The sequence below is a fragment of the Diabrotica undecimpunctata genome, chromosome 3, assembly GCF_040954645.1.
Source record: "Diabrotica undecimpunctata isolate CICGRU chromosome 3, icDiaUnde3, whole genome shotgun sequence".
Taxonomy (NCBI): domain Eukaryota; kingdom Metazoa; phylum Arthropoda; class Insecta; order Coleoptera; family Chrysomelidae; genus Diabrotica; species Diabrotica undecimpunctata.
The window spans coordinates 119598164-119608207 of NC_092805.1; positions in this window are offsets into that span (position 1 = coordinate 119598164).

Sequence of the window (10044 nt, forward strand, 5' to 3'; positions counted from 1 at the left end):
TTCCAATTGGAGGTCTACATGTCTTGCAAATTTCGTGAAAATAAAAACTTTGTATTTCGTTCCAAACTTAATTTATTTCGATTAAGCCTGATGTACTGATTCAAAAAAGATATACATACCCCTATGAGAAAATGCACCGTTTGGCCGGAAAATGGAAAAAACTATAATTTTTTGTATTATTTGTTCATCATTTAAACATCCTTTAATCGGATATATTGGCGACAATTTCGGTCCTAGAGTCAAACCGGTGCACTTTTCTTACATAAAATTTGCTACTTGTTCTTCTCAAGTGCTCAGATTTTTTATATGTCTTACGGTTCGTGAGAAAAAATTCCCGTTGCGGGTCTACATGTCTTGCAAATTTCGTGAAAAAAAAAACACTTCGTATTTCGTTCCAAATTTAATTTATTGCGATTAAGCCTGGCGTACTGATTCAAAATAGATATACATACCCTTATGAGAAAATGCACCGTTTGGCCGGAAAATGGAAAAAACTGAACATTTTTAATTCGATTTTTCCATTTTTTTTGCCAAACTTTGGGTAGGGGATAGAAAAAAAAACTAGTATTTGGAATAAGTTAGACCTAGTGTATGTATTAACATTAAAAGAAACAATTTTCTAAAATTGGAATTTGCCCAAAAATGTTTAAAGGGGGTACCCTTGGATATTTTTCAAAATTCAATAATCGGGCATATTGGCGTCAATTTCGGTCCTAGAGTCAAACCGGTGCACTTTTCCTACATAAAATTTGCTACTTGTTCTTCTCAAGTGCTCAGATTTCTTCTACGTCTTACGGTTCGTGAGAAAAAAGTCCAATTGGAGGTCTACATGTCTTGCAAATTTCGTGAAAATAAAAACTTTGTATTTCGTTCCAAATTTAATTTATTTCGATTAAGCCTGGCGTATTGATTCAAAAAAGATATACATACCCTTATGAGAAAATGCACCGTTTGGCCGGAAAATGGAAAAAACTATAATTTTTTGTATTATTTGTCCATCATTTAAACATCTTTTCATCGGCTATATTGGCGACAATTTCGGTCCTAGAGTCAAACCGGTGCACTTTTCCTACATAAAATTTGCTACTTGTTCTTCTCATGTGCTCAGATTTTTTATACGTCTTACGGTTCGTGAGAAAAAATTCCAGTTGCGGGTCTACATGTCTTGCAAATTTCGTGAAAAAAAAAACTTCGTATTTCGTCCCAAATTTAATTTATTGCGATTAAGCCTGGCGTACTGATTCAAAAAAGATATACATACCCCTATGAGAAAATGCACCGTTTCGCCGGAAAATGGAAAAAACTATAATTTTTTGTATTATTTGTTCATCATTTAAACATCCGTTAATCGGATATATTGGCGACAATTTCGGTCCTAGAGTCAAACCGGTGCACTTTTCCTACATAAAATTTGCTACTTGGTCTTCTCAAGTGCTCAGATTTCTTCTACGTCTTACGGTTCGTGAGAAAAAATTCCAATTGGAGGTCTACATGTCTTGCAAATTTCGTGAAAATAAAAACTTTGTATTTCGTTCCAAACTTAATTTATTTCGATTAAGCCTGATGTACTGATTCAAAAAAGATATACATACCCCTATGAGAAAATGCACCGTTTGGCCGGAAAATGGAAAAAACTATAATTTTTTGTATTATTTGTTCATCATTTAAACATCCTTTAATCGGATATATTGGCGACAATTTCGGTCCTAGAGTCAAACCGGTGCACTTTTCTTACATAAAATTTGCTACTTGTTCTTCTCAAGTGCTCAGATTTTTTATATGTCTTACGGTTCGTGAGAAAAAATTCCCGTTGCGGGTCTACATGTCTTGCAAATTTCGTGAAAAAAAAAACACTTCGTATTTCGTTCCAAATTTAATTTATTGCGATTAAGCCTGGCGTACTGATTCAAAATAGATATACATACCCTTATGAGAAAATGCACCGTTTGGCCGGAAAATGGAAAAAACTGAACATTTTTAATTCGATTTTTCCATTTTTTTTGCCAAACTGTGGGTAGGGGATAGAAAAAAAAACTAGTATTTGGAATAAGTTAGACCTAGTGTATGTATTAACATTAAAAGAAACAATTTTCTAAAATTGGAATTTGCCCAAAAATGTTTAAAGGGGGTACCCTTGGATATTTTTCAAAATTCAATAATCGGGCATATTGGCGTCAATTTCGGTCCTAGAGTCAAACCGGTGCACTTTTCCTACATAAAATTTGCTACTTGTTCTTCTCAAGTGCTCAGATTTCTTCTACGTCTTACGGTTCGTGAGAAAAAATTCCAATTGGAGGTCTACATGTCTTGCAAATTTCGTGAAAATAAAAACTTTGTATTTCGTTCCAAATTTAATTTATTTCGATTAAGCCTGGCGTATTGATTCAAAAAAGATATACATACCCTTATGAGAAAATGCACCGTTTGGCCGGAAAATGGAAAAAACTATAATTTTTTGTATTATTTGTCCATCATTTAAACATCTTTTCATCGGCTATATTGGCGACAATTTCGGTCCTAGAGTCAAACCGGTGCACTTTTCCTACATAAAATTTGCTACTTGTTCTTCTCATGTGCTCAGATTTTTTATACGTCTTACGGTTCGTGAGAAAAAATTCCAGTTGCGGGTCTACATGTCTTGCAAATTTCGTGAAAAAAAAAAAACTTCGTATTTCGTCCCAAATTTAATTTATTGCGATTAAGCCTGGCGTACTGATTTAAAAAAGATATACATACCCCTATGAGAAAATGCACCGTTTCGCCGGAAAATGGAAAAAACTATAATTTTTTGTATTATTTGTTCATCATTTAAACATCCGTTAATCGGATATATTGGCGACAATTTCGGTCCTAGAGTCAAACCGGTGCACTATTCCTACATAAAATTTGCTACTTGTTCTTCTCAAGTGCTCAGATTTCTTCTACGTCTTACGGTTCGTGAGAAAAAATTCCAATTGGAGGTCTACATGTCTTGCAAATTTCGTGAAAATAAAAACTTTGTATTTCGTTCCAAACTTAATTTATTTCGATTAAGCCTGATGTACTGATTCAAAAAAGATATACATACCCCTATGAGAAAATGCACCGTTTGGCCGGAAAATGGAAAAAACTATAATTTTTTGTATTATTTGTTCATCATTTAAACATCCTTTAATCGGATATATTGGCGACAATTTCGGTCCTAGAGTCAAACCGGTGCACTTTTCTTACATAAAATTTGCTACTTGTTCTTCTCAAGTGCTCAGATTTTTTATACGTCTTACGGTTCGTGAGAAAAAATTCCCGTTGCGGGTCTACATGTCTTGCAAATTTCGTGAAAAAAAAAACTTCGTATTTCGTTCCAAATTTAATTTATTGCGATTAAGCCTGGCGTACTGATTCAAAATAGATATACATACCCTTATGAGAAAATGCACCGTTTGGCCGGAAAATGGAAAAAACTGAAAATTTTTAATTCGATTTTTCCATTTTTTTTGCCAAACTGTGGGTAGGGGATAGAAAAAAAAACTAGTATTTGGAATAAGTTAGACCTAGTGTATGTATTAACATTAAAAGAAACAATTTTCTAAAATTGGAATTTGCCCAAAAATGTTTAAAGGGGGTACCCTTGGATATTTTTCAAAATTCAATAATCGGGCATATTGGCGTCAATTTCGGTCCTAGAGTCAAACCGGTGCACTTTTCCTACATAAAATTTGCTACTTGTTCTTCTCAAGTGCTCAGATTTCTTCTACGTCTTACGGTTCGTGAGAAAAAATTCCAATTGGAGGTCTACATGTCTTGCAAATTTCGTGAAAATAAAAACTTTGTATTTCGTTCCAAATTTAATTTATTTCGATTAAGCCTGACGTACTGATTTAAAAAAGATATACATACCCGTATGAGAAAATGCACCGTTTGGCCGGAAAATGAAAAAAACTATAATTTTTTGTATTATTTGTTCATCATTTAAACATCCTTTAATCGGATATATTGGCGACAATTTCGGTCCTAGAGTCAAACCGGTGCACTTTTCTTACATAAAATTTTCTACTTGTTCTTCTCAAGTGCTCAGATTTTTTATACGTCTTACGGTTCGTGAGAAAAAATTCCAATTGGAGGTCTACATGTCTTGCAAATTTCGTGAAAAAAAAAAACTTCGTATTTCGTCCCAAATTTAATTTATTGCGATTAAACCTGGCGTACTGATTCAAAAAAGATATACATACCCCTATGAGAAAATGCACCGTTTCGCCGGAAAATGGAAAAAACTATAATTTTTTGTATTATTTGTTCATCATTTAAACATCCGTTAATCGGATATATTGGCGACAATTTCGGTCCTAGAGTCAAACCGGTGCACTATTCCTACATAAAATTTGCTACTTGTTCTTCTCAAGTGCTCAGATTTCTTCTACGTCTTACGGTTCGTGAGAAAAAATTCCAATTGGAGGTCTACATGTCTTGCAAATTTCGTGAAAATAAAAACTTTGTATTTCGTTCCAAACTTAATTTATTTCGATTAAGCCTGATGTACTGATTCAAAAAAGATATACATACCCCTATGAGAAAATGCACCGTTTGGCCGGAAAATGGAAAAAACTATAATTTTTTGTATTATTTGTTCATCATTTAAACATCCTTTAATCGGATATATTGGCGACAATTTCGGTCCTAGAGTCAAACCGGTGCACTTTTCTTACATAAAATTTGCTACTTGTTCTTCTCAAGTGCTCAGATTTTTTATACGTCTTACGGTTCGTGAGAAAAAATTCCCGTTGCGGGTCTACATGTCTTGCAAATTTCGTGAAAAAAAAAACTTCGTATTTCGTTCCAAATTTAATTTATTGCGATTAAGCCTGGCGTACTGATTCAAAATAGATATACATACCCTTATGAGAAAATGCACCGTTTGGCCGGAAAATGGAAAAAACTGAAAATTTTTAATTCGATTTTTCCATTTTTTTTGCCAAACTGTGGGTAGGGGATAGAAAAAAAAACTAGTATTTGGAATAAGTTAGACCTAGTGTATGTATTAACATTAAAAGAAACAATTTTCTAAAATTGGAATTTGCCCAAAAATGTTTAAAGGGGGTACCCTTGGATATTTTTCAAAATTCAATAATCGGGCATATTGGCGTCAATTTCGGTCCTAGAGTCAAACCGGTGCACTTTTCCTACATAAAATTTGCTACTTGTTCTTCTCAAGTGCTCAGATTTCTTCTACGTCTTACGGTTCGTGAGAAAAAATTCCAATTGGAGGTCTACATGTCTTGCAAATTTCGTGAAAATAAAAACTTTGTATTTCGTTCCAAATTTAATTTATTTCGATTAAGCCTGACGTACTGATTTAAAAAAGATATACATACCCCTATGAGAAAATGCACCGTTTGGCCGGAAAATGGAAAAAACTATAATTTTTTGTATTATTTGTTCATCATTTAAACATCCTTTAATCGGATATATTGGCGACAATTTCGGTCCTAGAGTCAAACCGGTGCACTTTTCTTACATAAAATTTGCTACTTGTTCTTCTCAAGTGCTCAGATTTTTTATGCGTCTTACGGTTCGTGAGAAAAAATTTCCGTTGCCGGTCTACATGTTTTGCAAATTTCGTGAAAATAAAAACTTTGTATTTCGTTCCAAATTTAATTTATTTCGATTAAGCCTGGCGTACTGATTCAAAATAGATATACATACCCTTATGAGAAAATGCACCGTTTGGCCGGAAAATGGAAAAAACTGAAAATTTTTAATTCGATTTTTCCATTTTTTTTGCCAAACTGTGGGTAGGGGATAGAAAAAAAACACGTATTTGGAATAAGTTAGACCTAGTGTATATATTAACATTAAAAGAAACAATTTCCTAAAATTGGAATTTGCCCAAAAATGTTTAAAGGGGGTACCCTTGGATTTTTTTCAAAATTCAATAATTGGGCATATTGGCGTCAATTTCGGTCCTAGAGTCAAACCGGTGCACTTTTCCTACATAAAATTTGCTACTTGTTCTTCTCAAGTGCTCAGATTTCTTCTACGTCTTACGGTTCGTGAGAAAAAATTCCAATTGGAGGTCTACATGTCTTGCAAATTTCGTGAAAATAAAAACTTTGTATTTCGTTCCAAACTTAATTTATTTCGATTAAGCCTGACGTACTGATTCAAAAAAGATATACATACCCCTATGAGAAAATGCACCGTTTGGCTGGAAAATGGAAAAAACTGAAAATTTTTAATTCGATTTTTTCATTTTTTTTGCCAAACTGTGGGTAGGGGATAGAAAAAAAACACGTATTTGGAATAAGTTAGACCTAGTGTATATATTATATTTTTTTGAGTACAAAAACATATGAACAAAGATTCCAATATTTCAAAATGTTCTTAGGAAGTGTAATTATTTTACGAATATCCAAATTTCTTGTTTATGTTGTTTTATCAATGTTATAAAAAAACGAACCGATAAATATTTGGTAAATTAAAATTATTTTATGTGGTACAATTTTTATTGGGACACTTAAGCCCATGGAATTTATTTGATAAATCTTCATATTATTTCTTTTGATAATAAAAGATATTTGTATTTGTTTATTTATGTTATTTCTATTTATTTCCTTTTCCTATTTTATCGCGATAAGGAACAACTAAGAGATACTAGAAGCCACGAGAAAAGATAAGTATAACCTAAGCTGATTTTTTTTTTTTTTGTATAATAAAATCATAGTATAAAAACATAAAATGGCATATATACATATATATATATATATATATATATATATATATATATATATATATATATATATATATATTGTTATGATATGTAAAATCGAGAAAAATATTGGGTTGATTAAAATATTTCAAAGTTCAAAAACATTAAAATAATTCAGATAAGTAGGATAATAAACAACAAACATTTCGAAGAAGGAAAGTTATTAAATTCTTGGATTACCTGTACTAAACAAAATGTAAGCTATACATAAATTATTTCTTTGTTATACTTGAGTGACCCGCATAATTTTAAGTGAAATCTAAAGACAATTGAACCGGGTTTTTCAAATACATTAAATGCAGTGATTAAAGACAATAGAAGGGATTTTAGAAAGTGGTTTTTGTTAGTTTTTAAGAATTATAGAAAAATATTATTTGTAAATAAGTTTTAGGAAATTTATAATTATAGGTAAAAATTTGTTTGTTATCGAAATGAAAAAATGGGGGAATTGTGACGAGTTTTGATTGGCGGAGATTGAAAAAGGTGGGATAGGTATGTAGGAGTGAGAGTTTGGCTAGATTTAGGAGAGAAAAAAGATAATCAGTTGGTTTTCCAAGTCTGTAAGACGAACAGTGATTGTTCTCTGGTGGTTCCCGAGAAGTAGCAAGCAGTAGTGTTGAATGTTAGTGAGTTTTTGTGGAGTTAGTGTATCTGACAGAAGCTGAAGCAGCAAAATATTGTAAGTCATATTTTTCTACTTATATTCCAAGAGTCACTGTTCAGGCCAACGAGAGATTCAGTTTATCGTAAAGAGAAGATATTCCAAGAGTCATTTTTCACTCGGGCCAACGAGAGATTCAGTTTATCGAGAGGAGAAAGGCTATCATAATTTGAATGATTTGTGCTTTTGAAGGAGATCATTAAGGACGATATACTTGCAACAATCTGTTGTACGATTGCTGATTACATAGGGAGCGGTTGAGAGGAGATAGTATAGTCTACAAGGAACAAGGAGTTGGACCACTCATCATCAGAGAGAGATATTTTTGTTTTCTGCAGTTTTTTCTTTTATTGATAACACAATTTTTACACTTAATTTAGAAAGGATATAAATATTTTGATTAGGAGAGTTAGAATAGTTTGGGATTTTGAGATTTCAATTAATATTGTTTGTACCATTAATTTTGATTGTTCACGTACGTAGAACAAATTTTGAGAATCATTATATGAGATTTGTTTATTGAAAACTTTTGAGTGTGAATTATTTCATTATTTTTATTTCAATATATAGTGTTAGATCATATGTGTTTTTTATTATTCCGGTATTCTTTGGACCTTACCTTTCACATGTAATAGCATAGATATTGAAGTACGAATTTAACCCTGAGATAAAAGAATTAAAAATTGTGATAGAGTCATAATCATATCATTTAAATAATTTTTAATTAATCAAAAAAATTAATTAGCTAATTATTGCTTGGCGCACCAAGACTTTAAATATCACAATAATATATATATATATATATATATATATATATATATATATATATATATATATATATATATATATATATATATATATATATATATATATATATATATATAAATATATACAGTAAGCGCCACGCGACTAGACACACGGTTACCTAATTGCTTGGTTTATTTGATCCACTGGGCTAAATTAAAAATTGAACGTGCGTTCCAAAATATTAGCCCTAACACGCTTGCTAATGTACGGTCAAGTTTTTATGACCGTTTGGGTTACTGCCTTGCCCAGGAGGGTGGACTTTTTGAACATATTTTGTAAATATTTTGTTTGTATTATTTATTTATATTTATGTATTATTTTATATTTCTTAAATTATATTTTTAGTTTGGAAGAATTTCGTTGTTTTTGTTTCAAAAAATAAACTTATCAGAAAGCCCATTTTCATATTTTTTGGATTAATTACTTGTAATTCAGTATAAAATAAATCACCTCGAAAATATTTTTTTTATTAAAATTCTTAAAGTACACATATTTTACAATACAAACTTTTGAAAAGTATCATTAATATTTGACGCATTTTGTTTTGTTAAATTGACATAAATAATTATATTAAATTAGAATTGTTTTTCTGATAGGTTTTAGGAGTAAAATAATATCAAAACAAAACATATTCATAGCACTTTTGTTTACAAATACTCGACCTGCATTGAACTGAATTAAACTAATAAACAAGTTTTGCTAGTCTCATTGTTTACTTTTCTCAGCTGTCCCCTTTTCGGCATAAACAGTGCAACAAGTGTTTCGGCCCAGGATTGTATCAGCTCAATGTGCCCGTGTGTCTACTAGCGCTGCGGGTACGGTATATATATATATATATATATATATATATATATATATATATATATATGTATATATAAATATATATATACATATGTAGGTATATCAAAGTCTAATAAAATTTTCTCACTTTAAATTTTTTGATTCCTAACCTGGTTTAACTTGAAATCAACCTTTTTCTACTTTGTAAATAAAATTTGAAAGTCATCAAGTAATTGGTTCTAAGTATTTTATCTAGAACTTAAAACTTCTTAATTGATTTGGAGTTTTTATAATAGTTTTTATTTTTAGTCATTTATTTTTTTCAACAATTTAGAATAACAGTAAATAAACACAATTTTATGTGAAACATTTTTACAGACCCAAAAGTAAAGTGAATGTTTATATTAATTTTGTTTTATTTTTTTAATATATTATGGTAAATGTATATTGGACAAAAGATAAAATCTTTATTTTTCAATGGAAATTAATGTTTAAATAAAATATTGGAAAATGGCAGTAAAAAGAATATAAAATACAATTTCTTATTTAAAAAGCGATGATAGGTACATAATTTTAAAATTCGAACAATATTACCGCTTGATTTAGCATTGCCGAATGAAAATTAAGGTTCCCATATGACGTCACGCGTTCGCCTTTCATGCGCAAGAACATACCGGTAGTCTGTGTATCGTGTTTAAGGACAACAGCCATATTAACCATTCATGGAATCTCCATTTTTTATTCTATGCTTCAATGCTTCACATTAATAAATAAATTTTGATCTCATCAAAAAAAAAAGCTTAAATAATATTACTTTAAATGCGTCAATTAATTTGGTATATATTTCATCATTATGTATCAATCATCGATATTTTATTCACGTTATTTATTTAATAAATAACTAACAAAATATAAACAACAAAAACAGTATCATTTCTTTGCTCATTATTTTTTCATTATTAATTACAATCTTAAACTAAAACATATTAATAAATGAATAGTTCATTAAAACAGTGTTAAAATATTTGAAGAGTTATGCAACCCAAGTTTAAAA